The sequence below is a fragment of the Natator depressus genome, chromosome 1, assembly GCF_965152275.1.
Source record: "Natator depressus isolate rNatDep1 chromosome 1, rNatDep2.hap1, whole genome shotgun sequence".
Taxonomy (NCBI): domain Eukaryota; kingdom Metazoa; phylum Chordata; order Testudines; family Cheloniidae; genus Natator; species Natator depressus.
The window spans coordinates 38599595-38613019 of record NC_134234.1 but is presented as its reverse complement, the minus strand read 5'-3'; the positions used below and the strand labels follow the sequence as shown (position 1 = coordinate 38613019).

At 45.8% G+C, this 13425-nt stretch overlaps 1 long non-coding RNA gene across 1 annotated transcript; it reads right to left on the bottom strand.

Annotated features, from left to right (window-relative positions):
• Positions 1 to 9059: 9059 nt before the first annotated feature.
• Positions 9060 to 11212, bottom strand: LOC141981808 (uncharacterized). The gene is made up of 4 exons (XR_012637928.1): positions 10639 to 11212; positions 9881 to 9916; positions 9720 to 9777; positions 9060 to 9162 (listed from the first exon to the last, which is right to left on the bottom strand). It is a non-coding gene; the product is annotated as an uncharacterized LOC141981808 (long non-coding RNA).
• Between the last annotated feature and the right edge of the window lie 2213 nt (positions 11213 to 13425).

Here is a 13425-nt window from a genome sequence, read left to right as displayed (position 1 = left end):
TATCAGGAATGGCAAGTCTGGCCTTCCATGCCCTTGCTGCAGAAATCTTTGAGGGCCTCTGATATATATAATCGAACCTTAACGGGGAGGGTTTTTTGTTAACATCCCAGAGTTTTAAACAGTCTAAATAAAAACTTCCCTATCAAGTTAATCTGGTTTCACTACTTTGGTAATTTTATATCCCAATCCTACTGGTTCTTCAGCCATCTACACTCCTGCAGGATAGGAAAGATCTGAACTTTTAACTTTTAAAAAAAATCTGATTTTTTAAAAAAAGTAAAAAGATGAGCTTTCAGGCCTTCTTTATACAACATGAAGGGGGGAAAGGCTGCTTTTTTTTTTTTTTACTCTCTTACAGCAAACTGTATTACCATTTCCCCCACTGCTGTTTTTTCTCTTCCACTGAACTTTGATCAAGGATGATCCACTCTGATAATGTAAAATTGCAACACATTGACAACTGACACGTGAACACATGCCTTATGTAAAGCTAAATTATTTTCTCAAGCTCCAGTCCTAAAACTGGATGCATACAGATATGTAAAAGATCACACAGCATAAGACAAATTTGTAGGATTAATCAAGCCCCTCTAAAAGAAATCTCTGGGTACACCTCTCTCCTACAATGCTCATGAAGTTAAAAAGGATGTGGGCATTCACTTCAGTAATAGCATAATAGCTGATTTTAATGTGAGAACACATACTTTTGTTAGCAACTCAGCCACTTCATTGATAAATTCCTTCAGAACTCTTGGAGGAATACCACCCAGGCTTGATGACTTAATCTTTTAAGGTTTTTAATCTTCACTAGTATACAACAGATACTCCTGAGGGTATTCTACACCAAAAAATTAAAATTTCTGCACACAATATTTTAAAATTCTGCAAGTGTCAATAAATAAATGCAGAGGCACCAGCATTGCGGTGGGGAGTACAGGCCATTGGCTGCAAGAAGGTGGGAGATCACCCTGCAGCCCCCCGACCCCTTGGACATGGACTCAGCAGTGAGGCTGCACCCGACCCTGACACAGCACAAAGCCTGGGCATGCCGCAGACACACCCTGTGGCCAATGCCCCTCTGAGACAGGTGCACCAGGTATGGGGCAGACAGCCTCAACCAGGCAGGATCCAAGTGTGGAGGGGCTCAGTGTGGGGGGATCCAGGTGTGGGGTGAGAGGATTCTGTGCGGGACGATCTGGGTGCAGGCAACTCAGTGGGAGTTCTAGGTGTGGGGGGATCTGGATGCACAGAGGCTCATTGTGGGGGCGGGTTCCAGGTGCAGGGGCAATGGGATTCTATAGGGGCTTCCAGGTGAAGGTGGTTGGGGCTCAGCGGAGCGGTCTGGGTGTGGGAGGTCTGGGTGCTGGGGGAGTGGGGCTTGGTGGGATTGGGGTCTGGATGTGGGGGCTCAGGGTGGTGCAGGGGGTGGGCCATCAGGTTGGGGGTTTGAGTGCAGGGAGCTCAGTAGGGAGTAGTCTGGGTGCAGGAGTCAGGGTCTGGAGGCAGGGGGTCTGGGTGCAGGGGAGCTCCAGATGCAGGGGTTGAGTTTCAGTGGGGTGGGGTTTGGGTATGGAGGGTGTGACAGTGCTGCCTGTGGGAGCCAGCTAAGGTCACTCAATCAGGGTGAACTGCAAACAGAACAGGGCAGACAAACCCCAAACGCTGGTGGATATTCCGATACTTAGATTTACCATGCCAGCACAAAACAGCTTCTATAGTACCTCACTGGTTACTGAGAAGTCCAAATAATGCAGTTTCCTTAAAGTACCCAGCCCCAGGCCTCCATCCAGACACACATGTCAAACATATGATGATAAATTTTGAAAATCTTATTTCATCATATAAAAGAAAAGGTTCTCCTGATCCCAAAGGACCAAGCCCCAGACCCAGGTCAATTGATAACTCAGATCTTACCCAAAATATACACTTAAAGTCAATTCTTATTAACTAAACTAAAATTTATTAAAAAAGAAAAAAGAGAGAGTGTTGGTTAAAAGATCAATACACATACAGACTTGAATTCAGTTCTTGAGGTTCAGATACATAGCAGAGCTCAGCTTGTAGTTGCCAAAAGTCCTTTTAGAAATAGTCCATAGGTTATAGTCCATATTCAGGGTGACTCCAGTCAGTGACTGGGGATTTCAATCCTTATGGTTTACGGTTTCCTGAGAAGATGATAGGCTTAACTTTCCTTCTTCCAAACATCATGGCAATTAGCACAGGATAATTTATCCATTAAACAGTTCAGATACAGGTTATCACAACCTTCAAAGAGACATAGACAATAATAGTATTTCACTCAAGTGTCTTCCTAAATGTTAATATTCCTTTTTTGATCTTGAATCAAAGCTATAGCAATAGACAAGACTTGTTTGCTTACATCACAAGACCTGAGCAAACATCTACCCTTCTACCTCTAACAATGCAGACTTGCGTTTCAAAGCTCTATTCAATTACATATCTTCCTAACCAGTCTTTAAAGTTCGGCCATGGGTCAGGTCAGTCTGTGAGTTAATTAACTCTTTCTGGCCCCATCACCTTTCAATGAGGTATGATATTACACTCATAACGTCACAGAGGGCTAGGGGGATTCTGGTGTATGGGGTGAGGCTTGGCAGGGGTGTCTGGATATGGGATGTTCAGATGCATGGGGGTTGGGCGGATGGGGGGAGCAGCTCCCCGTACAGTGACCCCTACCCACACAGCTGAGGAGTGATGGGGGCAGGAAGCAGGGGAGGATATTGAGCTTCCTGCAGCTGGGGGAGGTTTCTGGAGGTGGGTCTAACACAGCCGCAGTCACTCCTTGCAGGGGAAGAGGAAGTCCCGTCCTCTCCTGGCTCAAGCCTAGGCAGGACTAGCAGCTGATCCTGGCTCAGGGTAGGAGCCAGTGGCTGAGGTGTTCTTAGCCCCACTGTGATTCATCTCTCTGCCGGCTGCTCTGGGTGCCTGAAATGATGTACCTGTGCTGCTAGGGAGTGGTGCGTGACTGCTCTTGCAGCTTCCCTTTGCTTCCCTGTCAGAAAGTCATCTGCAGAAAGAAATCTCCCGGGGACATAAATTCTGCACACGTGCAGTGGCACAGAATTTCCCCAGCAGTAATCAGAAGTTATTCCACTGAAATCAATGGACTTACACAGGTGTAAAAAGCCATACTACATCGGAAGAGTTGGGTACCCTAAGTTTACTTATTTGTTTCTTAATATAAAGCAAGTGTTCATGCTGGGATCTTTTTTGTTCTGCAGACTGCAGCTGTATTCTTCAGAGCAGCTTTGTGTGTTCATGGGGCAGATCCTGTGCTGCGCTTGGTGCAGCTCAGGACTGAAACTAGTGAGGGGAAATTGTCAAATACTTCTGGGGGGATTTTTATGAACTAAAAATGGCTTTTCAACTAAAACAAGGTGTAGAGGTGTGAGTGCATGCACGTGGATTTTTTGACTACTCGACTCAGGAAGAGTGGGGAAGGCAAAGGTGGCTGATTCTCTCATTTTGGGAATCCCGGTGGGTTCTGACACATACTTTCTCAGAGGAATAAAGAGATCCAGACAAAGCCTTGCGCAATATGCCCTGGCTGAAAACCAGAAATTATTTATAGGTGGGCTTTCTTGCACTTTCCCTTTGTTTTTTGGACTCTATATACGTGATTCTGCCTCCCAGAATATTTACAGGAGTCAAGACCTTTAAGCACTTCAGTCCTATGCTCATATCTTGACTGACTCACTGTAAAGGAGTGAAGTGATGTTTTCTTTTTTAAAGATGCCTTTGCTTACTCACAAAGATTTTGTCCCATTTATAATGCTATCATGTGTGCCTGGGCAGGCAAACTGTGCATTTCCTATAAGGATTTTGTATTGGAGCTTGAAAAGGATACACTAGCAACTCATTCACATGATTATTCCTTTCCTCGTCTAAGAAAGTAGCCTCCTCCAAAGAGTATACTTCCTGAATTAAAAAGAAAAGGAGTACTTGTGACACCTTAGAGACTAACCAATTTATTTGAGCATAAGCTTTCGTGAGCTACAGCTCACTTCATCGGATGCATACTGTGGAAAGTATAGAAGATATTTTTACACACAAAGCATGAAAAAATGGCGTTTACCACTACAAAAGGTTTTCTCTCCCCCCACCCCACTCTCCTGCGGTAATAGCTTATCTAAAGTGATCACTCTCCTTACAATGTGTATGATAATCAAGTTGGGCCATTTCCAGCACAAATCCAGGTTTTCTTCCCCCCCACACACACACAAACCCACTCTCCTGTTGGTAATAGCTTATCTAAAGTGATCACTCTCCTTACAATGTGTATGATAATCAAGGTGGGCCATTTCCAGCACAAATCCAGGGTTTAACAAGAACGTCGGGGGGGGGGGGGGGGTTAGGAAAAAACAAGGGGAAATAGGTTACCTTGCATAATGACTTAGCCACTCCCAGTCTCTATTCAAGCCTAAGTTAATTGTATCCAATTTGCAAATGAATTCCAATTCAACAGTCTCTTGCTGGAGTCTGGTTTTGAAGTTTTTTTGTTGTAATATCGCAACTTTCATGTCTGTAATCGCGTGACCAGAGAGATTGAAGTGTTCTCCGACTGGTTTATGAATGTTATAATTCTTGACATCTGATTTGTGTCCATTTATTCTTTTACATAGAGACTGTCCAGTTTGACCAATGTACATGGCAGAGGGACATTGCTGGCACATGACGGCGTATATCACATTGGTGGATGTGCAGGTGAACGAGCCTCTGATAGTGTGGCTCGTGTTATTAGGCCCTGTGATGGTGTCCCCTGAATAGATACGTGGGCACAGTTGGCAACGGGCTTTGTTGCAAGGATAGGTTCCTGGGTTAGTGGTTCTGTTGTGTGGTATGTGGTTGCTGGTGAGTATTCGCTTCAGGTTGGGGGGCTGTCTGTAGGCAAGGACTGGCCTGTCTCCCAAGATTTGTGAGAGCGTTGGGTCATCCTTCAGGATAGGTTGTAGATCCTTAATAATGCATTGGAGGGGTTTTAGTTGGGGGCTGAAGGTGACGGCTAGTGGCGTTCTGTTTAGGCCTGTCCTGTAGTAGGTGACTTCTGGGAACTCTTCTGGCTCTATCAATCTGTTTCTTCACTTCCGCAGGTGGGTATTGTAGTTGTAAGAATACTTGATAGAGATCTTATAGGTGTTTGTCTCTGTCTGAGGGGTTGGAGCAAATGCGGTTGTATTGCAGAGCTTGGCTATAGACAATGGATCGTGTGGTGTGGTCAGGGTGAAAGCTGGAGGCATGTAGGTAGGAATAGCAGTCAGTAGGTTTCCGGTATAGGGTGGTGTTTATGTGACCATCGTTTATTAGCACTGTAGTGTCTAGGAAGTGGATCTCTTGTGTGGACTGGACCAGGCTGAGGTTGATGGTGGGATGGAAATTGTTGAAATCATGGTGGAATTCCTCAAGGGCTTCTTTTCCATGGGTCCAGATGATGAAGATGTCATCAATATAGCGCAAGTAGAGTAGGGGCGTTAGGGGACGAGAGCTGAGGAAGCATTGTTCTAAGTCAGCCATAAAAATGTTGGCATACTGTGGGGCCATGCGGGTACCCATAGCAGTGCCGCTGATTTGAAGGTATACATTGTCCCCAAATGTAAAATAGTTATGGGTAAGGACAAAGTCACAAAGTTCAGCCACCAGATTAGCCATGACATTATCGGGGATAGTGTTCTTGACGGCTTGTAGTCCATCTTTGTGTGGAATAGTAGTATAAGGGCCCTACTGTCAATCAAACCCTAACCCCACCCCTTGACCCCACCCCTTAGCCCCGCCCCCAGCTCAAGGGGGCCCTACCATCAATCAAACCCTAACCCCACCCCTTGACGCCACCCCCTTGCCCGGAAGTCCCGCCCCCATCTGGGGTTTTACTTCCGGGGTCAAGGTGCCACATGACCGGAAGCGAGGTGTGTCATGTGACCCCCAACCCCGCCCCTTAGCCCCACCCCTTGACCCCTGCCCCCCCTTCACCAGAAGTCCCGTCCCATGGGGGTATTACTTCCGGGGTCAAGGCTGCCACATGCCTGGAAGCAAGGTGTGTCATGTGACCCCTCTAACAACTCCTCCCACTGCCCTTTACTAATCAGGATGGGTTTCGCCCCTGTAGGACCACCCAGAGAGGAGATTTGACCAATCAGGGAGAGTTCCGGGGCGGGGGTGACACGTCCGGAAGTGGGTCTTGTGACCCCTCTAACAACTCCACCACAACCCTCTACCAATCAGGATGGGTTTTGTCCCTATAGGACCGGCCCCAAGAGGAGATTTGACCAATCAGGATGAGTTCCGAGGCGGGGTGACCCATCCGGAAATGATTCGTGTGACCCCTCTAACAACTCCTCCCACCAACCTCTACCAATCAGGCCGCCCCGAGAGCAGATTTGACCAAAATAGGGCAGGTTCTGGGATGGGGTGAACCGCCCAGAAGAGGGGCGTGTGGCCCCTCTGCCAATCAGAGCACAGCACCATCACCCCATAAGTCCCAGTGTCGGGCAGAAGAGGCTGTCTTTTACCAAGAGCGCGTGTTTTACAAATCGTAGAAACATGGACTCCTTTACCACCCCTGTGAGAACTTCAGACTTTGTTTTAGCCCCGAGGGCCTTCGACAAACCACAGACAAAGCACTACATCAGCGACAGTTCCAAGGAGGAGGAGGGGGCGATTGAGGGGAGCCCTTTGGCCCAGCCATTGATGGATACCCCGGACCCTGAAACCCAGCCGCTTGTGAGGCCCCGCAATGAGCGTGATGGCCTCTTGTTGTCCACCCCCCTGGAGGAGGAAGGTGATCACACTCGGGGAAGTCACTAGTGGACAAGATGAACGGAAGAGACAACGCTCAGGTAAATGAATGCTTAAGAGGTGACGGTCGAGGTTGGGGGTGTAACGGGGCTAGGAACCAGGGATTGTGTAAATCAAAAACCAAGCAGTGCGGTGCTTATGCTGTTTCTTTTCTAAAAAAAAAAAATAAATCTCTCGACAGTTCGACGATGTCTTTCTAGAGGACGCGGAGACCCTGGACAGCGTTGCACCAAGCAGCGAAGATGAACCGGGCCCACCTTGTTTTTGCTCAACGCCAATACAAAATGTTGAAGAGGACTCCAAGGATGACAGCTATGAGGAGTTTAGGAGGAGGCTTGGCATGGAACTGACTGAGCCAGTGCCACGTCGTGAGCGTAAAAAAGTCATGCGGACTATTGTACGCGTTGTTGTTTATTCTGTTCTTAATCATTGTCTTAGGGAAAAGCTTTTTGAAGATTGTGAGGGCTGTGTCATAGATGCACCAGGCCAGCGGCACCATGACTGTGTGACTTGGACTTCAGTGGATATAAACTGCAAGCTCCGGGGCCTGTGTGTTGAGCTGTGTTTGGAAAGCTTATTAAACACTGTTATTGCCATAGGTTATGCTATGCAATGTCTGTGCCTAACCCAAGAACATTTAGCACAAGGGGTGACCTTGATAAATGCTGTGCAATTCAGTGGAGACCCTGACCATGTTTTAAAGAAAAAGACCAAACCGGAAGATGTCTGCTTAGAGCATTATATTGACCGTCTGGTCCGCACAAAAAGTTACAGAACCCTGCTTAAGAAAAAGGCTATTTGTAAGAAATCTAAAAGGATTAAGTTAGAAAATGGTGAGGGGCCAAACATGCGATATAAAACTTGGTAGCTGTAAATTTAAAAAAAAAAATCTATTGAAAAGGGCTTTGTGACTATCTGTATTTCTGTTAAAAGGTCTCTGGCCCTTAAGGGAGCTTAAAGTTTTTTTTTTCCTTTCTTTTTTTAATGGAGCATCTTGGTTTGTTTTCAAGGAGCTGTATGTCTTAAATAAAAAAAAAATTGTCCTGTTATAGTTACCTCTTGGACCAGATCCTGCACTCCACTCAGGACTAGATCGAGAGTTGCCTCTCCCCTTGTGGGTTCCTGTACCAGCTGCTCCAAGAAACAGTCATTTAAAGTATAGAGAAATTCTGTCTCTGCATTTCATCCTGAGGTGACATGTACCCAGTCAATATGGGGATAATTGAAATCCCCCACGAATATTGAGTTATTTGATTTTCTTAGCCTCTCTAATCTCCCTTAGCATTTCATCATCACTATCACTGTCCTGGTCTGGTGGTCGATAATAGATTCCTATGGTTATATTCTTATTAGAACATGGAATTACTATCCATAGAGATTCTATGGAACATATGGATTCAATTAAGATTTTTATTTCATTTGATGCTACATTTTCTTTCACAGATAGTGCTACTTCCCCCACCCCCCTGGCCCCCTCATGACCTGTTCTGTCCTTCCGATATATTTTGTACCCCGGAATGATTGTGTCCCATTGATTATCCTCACTACACCAGGTTTCTGTGATGCCTATTATATCAAATTGTGCAAGTGTCTCTTGTGGAGGTTTGACCCATGGAGGATATGATCTGGCTATTGATAATTTATATCAGTCAGTTTTTTCTTCCCTTTACTGGTAATACTAAAAAGGTGACTTTATTCAAGCATGAGTTGCTGAGATTTCATCCTGCTGGTATCCCCACCAAGCCTAGTGCAAAAGAGAATGAGGGAGGTGATCAGATTTGCTTCTTCTCCTTGGTCAGCAGCCATACATCTTCACAAGGAAGCAAGGAGCTTATCTTAAAGAGCACAAAGGACATATGTGGGGCCTTACTCACTCGCCTCTGCTGGGGTTGGGGAGGTTACTCAAGTCCTATGACTCATTTTCCTCCACCAGCCCCAGTTGCAGCTTGGGTGTGGGGAAGGAGAGAGTGTTGAATACAGAACCCCAGCCATCAGCCTCCCAAGGGGTTACTGGGATGTGGTGATTTTTACCCTTCAGATCCATCACAAGCTGATGCCAAGGGAGGGTGATGCACTAGCCCAATGATCCTTGTTGATAGCTCTTTTCAGGGCCTTATAGCTCATTCAGTTTCCCCAGAATTCCATCAGCTGAGGAGGAACCCCCTCCCTGATGAGACACTGGCTTCTGACATCTAGGGTATGTCAACATTGCAAAATTAACCAGACTAATAAGCAAAATATATTTACCCGGCTTCATCCATCCATCTGTCACTGATACTTGTGAATTTTTCTTTTCAGTTGTCTCTTTCCTTTTTCTTTTGAGCATTTTTACCTGCTCATGTTTTGACCGTGCTGTAAAGCAAACAACATTCTAATAAAACACATGAAACTGTCTAGTAAACTTTAAAATAAAATAAAAAATATCCATTAGGGTGTTTTTTCTATTTAAAAAAGTCATAGCTTTAAAACAAAATAATCCATTTCAGGCTGTACAACAAACACAGGTTTTGAGTTTATTTCTATCACTTCGAAAACAACCCCCACAAATATTTTTTTTAAAATATACATCTCATTTTGCAAAGTAAAAACCCTGTTAATTGGAAACACACCATCACCATCAGTTTGTAGACATATACTTTTTAAAAACCACCTATGTTTTACACACACACATACACACACACAGAGAGTTTAAAACACTGTTTGCAACAAAATACTTTTCAATAAACCCACATGCTTTTAAAAAGACCCCTGGTTGTTCTGTCCCCCGCCCCGCCCCAGGCATGTGTGCTTGGGGTCTTTGGGGTAAAAAACAAGCCAAAATGTTAGTTAGTATTAGCTCCCAAATCCCTATTCAACCTATGTAATACCTGAAGTTATTAAGTACAACTCCAGTTAAAAATGGTTTTTACCTTGGCCTGGTGATGAACTGCAACTTAAAGTTACTGGCTCCATGCTAAACAGATCACACTGCAATAAAGATATGCACCATTATTTACTAAGACAGCATGGCCAAAGAATGGCATTATATAATATATATATTTTTTCAGAGTTAAAAAAACAGGGAACATACCTCCACTTGCAGTCCAGCAGCAATTCTAGAGAGTTTCTGTTGAAAGAGACAGTCTCCAAGCTAGCTGAGGTTTTTCTTTTTACACCATCCTAACTCTTTTGTTTCAAAATAGTTAGCAGGTTGATTAGATCACCCCTCCCTAGCATTCCCTTTTGTGATCGGGGGTGGGGAATAAGTTTTCTGCACAATTGGGCTCCTTTTCTTTTTTTTCTTTTTAAGTTCAAATACTTTTTGTCCCCCCCCCCCCCCCGGTAGGGCCTTCTTACTGTAACCCTTCTGCCCATCAGAGTTGGCAGCAACAAGGGCCGGGTTCAATATCTAGGGGATCCATTCCAATAACACAATGCAAACCGGCTCGAGCCCCCACCCAGTGACCTGGGACAAATATATACCACCCCCGCTGGGCGCCTTCAAGAGGCAATACTTCCCCTCTCGCAAGCACATAGTCTGAGTGTAGCAAAAAGCCTTTTAATAACAGAGAGAAACAATGTGGCATTATGTTGGGGAGACACCACCAACAGGATTCATAACACAACCCATGAGCAAAAAAAACCCACCCCAAGCAAATTGGGGCATGCCCCTTTCCCTCGGGTTCTTGAGTCCCAGCACCCAAACGTCTCTTGAGTCCAGCAATCCACAAATCACCCAAAGTCCAAAAAGTCCAGCCCCAGAGTTCAAAAGTTCATCTGCATAGTGTTACTCCCCAGTTTGGCTAAAATGTGCCTGTGTGTGGGGGAAAGGGGTAAGGGGCACCTTACGTGTCCTGAAGCTGGCTGCCCCACAGGGCTCTGCTCTGCTATGCTGTCTCACGAACGGCTCTGCTCCACCACGACCGGCTCCGCTCTGCACAGCTCGCCGTCTCACGAACACACTGCTGTCTCACGAACGGCTCCGCTCCACCACGACCGGCTCTGCTCTGCACAGCTCGCTGTCTCATGAACGGCTCCGCTCTGCACAGCTCGCCGTCTCACAAACACACCGCTGTCTCACGAACGGCTCCGCTCCACCACGACCGGCTCTGCTCTGCACAGCTCGCTGTCTCACGAACAGCTCTGCTCAGCTCGCCGTCTCATGAACACACCGCTGTCTCACAAACAGCGCCGCTCTGCCAGCCTATCCACGAACAGCACCACTGCACTCTAGATCTTCCGGCTCCCCACTACTTGACATAGTGCTCAGTGATTTCAGCTCATAGTAGTGGGGGCCTTAGTGCTGGTGCACCATAAGGCCAAAGTGAATGCAGCACAGTACCTGTAGCAAGACTCTTAATAGACCCAAAATTAGCTCTGACATTCCACAGGGGAGAGAGAGACAGAGGTACAATTGGTGCTTCAGGCCCTCACCAAGGGGCCCACACCACTAGGTACTAATACCTGTCTCAAGTCTCTCTCCCTTCATAGAGTTTTGGAACCCATGTCCCTTGCCTAGCGAGTGCTACTCAGTTGATGGTGAGTCCCTCCATCATAACAAAAGGCCAAGTACAGTTCCAAGCACAGTTCCCATAATCAGGGTAATAACAATTTACTCTTCCCGCCCCAATAACAAAGACACTGGGGATCCCACAACAGCCAAAGTGACCATTTGGGCAGTTATGGCCTCATTCTAGGCGGGGTGGGTGTGCCTATGCAAATTGAGATCAGCCCCTGAAGTTCTTTTCCACTACTTGCCACACCTCACCACCAGATGTCAGGGTGGAGCCCATCCTGACTCCGCTTACATCACAGTAACCATTTCAAGTGAGGGGCCCTTTGCAGATATCAATGAATGTCTTGGGGCTTGTTTTTGTTTTTAAAAACATGTTTCTTTCATGCTTAAAGTTTGGTGGGGCGGGGGTGCTTTCTAGAAAAAGTGCCCCGTAGCCTTCAACCAACTCCTGGGCCATATTTAAACTGGCCTATGGCGTTCCACCAACTCCAGGGGTTATATTTAAACTGTCCAATAGCATCTGCGAACTCCTGAGGTTTTATTTCATTTCATATTAATCAGAACTCACCATCCTCACCCACCTACCTCCCTTACTATGGGTGCACCCCCATCAAAATTAACCCTATGGCAACAAGGGTGAGTAATCACAGGCACCCTGGCTATTCAGTGAGGGGGGTGGTTAAACCCGTTCAGTTCAACAGAATAAGTCAGCTCTATTGTACTCAACCACATGTCTGAACTATCCCTGTTTGTTTTATTGTAAACACATTTTTAGGATATTTTTCCCCCTCCCACAACATACATTTCAGGGTTTTTTTTTTTTTTTTTGCTGTAAATGGGTCTCTCTTACACAAAAGACACAAGAGCTAGGTTCTCACAAACAATTTTTTTTTATTTAAGACATACAGCTCCTTGAAAACAAACCAAGATGCTCCATTAAAAAAAGAAAGAAAAAAAAAAACTATAAGCTCCCTTAAGGGCCAGAGACCTTTTAACAGAAATACAGATAGTCACAAAGCCCTTTTCAATAGATTTTTTTTTTTAAATTTACAGCTACCAAGTTTTATATCGCATGTTTGGCCCCTCACCATTTTCTAACTTAATCCTTTTAGATTTCTTACAAATAGCCTTTTTCTTAAGCAGGGTTCTGTAACTTTTTGTGCGGACCAGACGGTCAATATAATGCTCTAAGCAGACATCTTCCGGTTTGGTCTTTTTCTTTAAAACATGGTCAGGGTCTCCACTGAATTGCACAGCATTTATCAAGGTCACCCTTTGTGCTAAATGTTCTTGGGTTAGGCACAGACATTGAATAGCATAACCTATGGCAATAACAGTGTTTAATAAGCTTTCCAAACACAGCTCAGCACACAGGCCCCGGAGCTTGCAGTTTATATCCACTGAAGTCCAAGTCACACAGTCATGGTGCCGCTGGCCTGGTGCATCTATGACACAGCCCTCACAATCTTCAAAAAGCTTTTCCGTAAGACAGTGATTAAGAACAGAATAAACAACAACGCGTACAATAGTCCGCATGACTTTTTTACGCTCACGACGTGGCACTGGCTCAGTCAGTTCCATGCCAAGCCTCCTCCTAAACTCCTCATAGCTGTCATCCTCGGAGTCCTCTTCAACATTTTGTATTGGCGTTGAGCAAAAACAAGGTGGGCCCGGTTCATCTTCGCTGCTTGGTGCAACGCTGTCCAGGGTCTCCGCGTCCTCTAGAAAGGCATCGTCGAACTGTCGAGAGATTTATTTTTTTTTTTAGAAAAGAAACAGCATAAGCACCGCACTGCTTGGTTTTTGATTTACACAATCCCTGGTTCCTAGCCCCGTTACACCCCCAACCTCGACCGTCACCTCTTAAGCATTCATTTACCTGAGCGTTGTCTCTTCCGTTCATCTTGTCCACTAGTGACTTCCCTGAGTGTGATCACCTTCCTCCTCCAGGGGGGTGGACAACAAGAGGCCATCACGTTCATCGCGGGGTCCCACAAGCGGCTGATAGGGTTTCAGGGTCCGGTGTATCCATCAATGGCTGGGCCAAAGGGCTCCCCTCAATCGCCCCCTCCTCCTCCTTGGAACTGTCGCTGATGTAGTGCTTTGTCTGTGGTTTGTCG